This window comes from Branchiostoma belcheri, unplaced genomic scaffold (genome assembly GCF_001625305.1).
Source record: "Branchiostoma belcheri isolate BF01 breed outbred unplaced genomic scaffold, Haploidv18h27 scaffold32, whole genome shotgun sequence".
NCBI lineage: Eukaryota > Metazoa > Chordata > Leptocardii > Amphioxiformes > Branchiostomatidae > Branchiostoma > Branchiostoma belcheri.
Window position 1 is genome coordinate 621,753 of NW_017803932.1, and position 3,511 is coordinate 625,263.

Here is a 3,511-nt window from a genome sequence, read left to right on the forward strand (position 1 = left end):
ACAAAACCCACTAATTATGCAGAATGTGGGACTATTCATTATCCACTGCCTTCAAAGAAGAAGTCGAACCCCTTAATAGCTAGAGTAGTAGTAGAAGTAGAGGTTTTTCCAGACAGATTGTTACCTGTCTCCTGTTTCTGTATACTTGACTGTACAAGCAATTAGCCTTCGGGCATGATTTTGCAAATAAACATCCATTAATATTGAACGTTATTTAATGCTAATGGAACATCACTAGGCAAGCAAATTGCTAGGAGATTATAGCTCATAGATCCTGCTTGTACGCGTCTTCTTCTTGACGAATTTCACGCAGGGATGGCCGCTGGGACGCTAAGGAATAAAGAAGTTGCAATTATTTCAATGGAAAAATGCGAGCTGTTAATGTCAATTCGCTCGAGCTCTATGGACATGCCAAGTAACTTATTGGTTTCATTTTACATTTCATTTTAAAGTATGTGTCTTTTCAATACATGAAAGCTTCCGATAGTATTGTATACATTGTATTCTTTGTTGAGTTAATTTTTTATATCATTTTGATTTGCTTAGTCATTTTTGCCGGTACAACATGTATATAGTCGGTTGACCAAGTTCAACCCTCAAGAAGCTCATTGAATAGAAAACTGACGTCTGGACTGTGAACTTTTATCTGCAAAGACAGATAACAGTACTGGAAGAGGAACCTCTAGAATTCTCTTATTCAACATTTGGGAAGCCCACGAAAACCCACAAAGGTTTCTTAGCAGCGGTGTGTTTTTGACTACCATACTCTTTCGTAAATGCTGAGTGCTGAGCAGAGAAAGCAGTATTTGTAAAGGTTTCTGTATGACTCGAGGATCGAACTCACGACGTACCGAATACAAGGCGAAGACTCTACCCACTAGATCATTCTACAGGGTTAAACAGTACATGGTATTTTATAGTTCTCCTCACCATCACTTATCATGGTCGCCCTCCTCATTCTTCAGTTCTTCCTCCATTTCCTCCAACTCCTCTTCCAGTTCCACCTCCAACTTCTCTTCTACATCTTCCTCCGCTTCGCCTGAACACTCCGCCAACACTCCGAAGGTCCTGACGTAACTGTTGTACGGATGTTTGGTCACAGAATGAAACATTCAAAGTTAAGACCGACAGATACGTTCGACGTTCGAAGACCAACAGATACGATCTTAAAAACACTCGACTTCTCAGTCTACAAGGTTACGAGATCGAGAACGGCACGTGGTGTGTCATGTGGTGGCCACGTGCTGCTTCCGTTATAACGTTAGACATAAGGCCATGTCGATTTGATTACATGGATAAAACGTGCGCATGAACTTTCGTCCGTTCACCGAAAGTAAAATTGTTGACCATACTGTAAGGGTTCCCAGATGATGTCATCTAGTCATCCATGTCATCAAGTTGTTCTGTTGTATCTGAGAGGGAAAAAAAAGAAAGCATGGTAGACAACAACGTCATCTAGTCACAGACCTGGAAGTAAGTTGGTCGTCAGATTCTTTTACATGACGTCCTGAGTTGTGAACCACGAAAAAATTAACACATTTACGATTTGTTTGTGCAAGCTTGTTTGAAGCTCCTTGGTGGTTTTTATGTTGTAAAATAGCACAATGCATTATATATGAACACTTCATATCTACGTATCATCATGTCGCATGTTACTGTGATTTTCCATTTTACATTAGGTTATTAATTTTTTCTCTGAAGTAAAACGTATTGTACCTTGTATATCAACATCTACAAGGTCAGGGGATACTGTTAGATTCCTGTTGAATACAGTAATAAAGAAGAAATTTATTTCACGACAATTATACGTGGCACAATGTATCCGTGGCACAAGGTTTGTCAACGATGTAGAACGTTGAACATACTACTAGTACAACTGAAAGGAAAGAGTATTGAATGACCGTAGTTCCTAAATTTAAACATCATGAGTTTCGGCATTTTTTCTAATATAACATAAGTGGACCTATAGGTTGTGATGTCATGTTTTGTCGCCTCCATTCCTGTTTAAAAGGGGATCTCAACACTTGAAAATGTAGGAATCTTGTTTGTTTTTTTGCCGGACTTTTTATTCACCTGTATATTGATGCTGGATTTACTAGATACTGTAACCGTGAATATCCCATGGAGAAAACACCGGATATATTGATTTCTGCGATCCGTTATAATTACCGGTACACCAGTTTGCTGTTGGACATAATCAATGGAGCTGGCACGACTTTGATGTGGAAAAGACAGGCATAAATCAAGTTAGTGACGACAAAACCATTCATTTCCCCTGGACATTTGTGTCGAATTTGGACGGTTTGGGACCCCGAGAGGACACAGGTAGTACAGGGTCTGCGCGTTAACAAAGTTTGATCACAAATTGTTCATCCCAGTAATACATGACACGGTAGCTGCCGTGTGCATGTAATATGATACAATGGTGGGTTGTGGACCGAGCTTTCAACTTGTGCTCCTCCGCACGTGTAGTGTCTAAAAGAGTCCGGTCTAAAAAAAAAAAGGACTACCAACAACAATGTCTGAGATGATCATAATTTTCCTTCCATCAATCCAGTGTAACATCTGAGATGAAAATTGCTTATCACTGACAGGATTAGATTTCACGGCTCCGGCATACGAACCAAGGTCGGACGTATACACTTTTCTATTACTGAGTACTGCGGTCAGACACTGTTAGCGTGGGGTAGACAGCCAGAGGCGAGAGGTTTGTGAGCGGGCCATGAGGTCCATATAGGCGGGAGGTATCTCTCTGGCGGGCAACCGCCGGGCCATGAGGTGATTTGCGCCCGTAAGGGAACAAAAACCCCCAAAAGGGACTCGCTCCATTGGAAATGTATTACGCCAGTCCCTTTTGAAATTAAAATTGATATAACGAAAGAGAGGAAATAAAGAGCGATAAGCCTATAGGCTTAGGATACACCTCTCGCCCAGGTGCGTCGGCCAAGCGCATAAAGTCGGGCCGCCGGCGCCACCCGTAGCTGTGGCGGGCCCGACCAACAATCTCACCTGTTGCTAGTGATGACGTCACCAGGGTCTGGCATCTCCGGACGTCCGGTCCCCTAATTGCGGCGAGTTGGAAGCTCCGTGGCCCAATTTTTTTGCGCTTAGCCGACGCATATAGGCGGGAGGTATCTCTCTGGCGGGCAACCGCCGGGCCATGAGGTGATTTGCGCCCGTAAGGGAACAAAAACCCCCAAAAGGGACTCGCTCCATTGGAAATGTATTACGCCAGTCCCTTTTGAAATTAAAATTGATATAACGAAAGAGAGGAAATAAAGAGCGATAAGCCTATAGGCTTAGGATACACCTCTCGCCCAGGTGCGTCGGCCAAGCGCATAAAGTCGGGCCGCCGGCGCCACCCGTAGCTGTGGCGGGCCCGACCAACAATCTCACCTGTTGCTAGTGATGACGTCACCAGGGTCTGGCATCTCCGGACGTCCGGTCCCCTAATTGCGGCGAGTTGGAAGCTCCGTGGCCCAATTTTTTTGCGCTTAGCCGACGCATATAG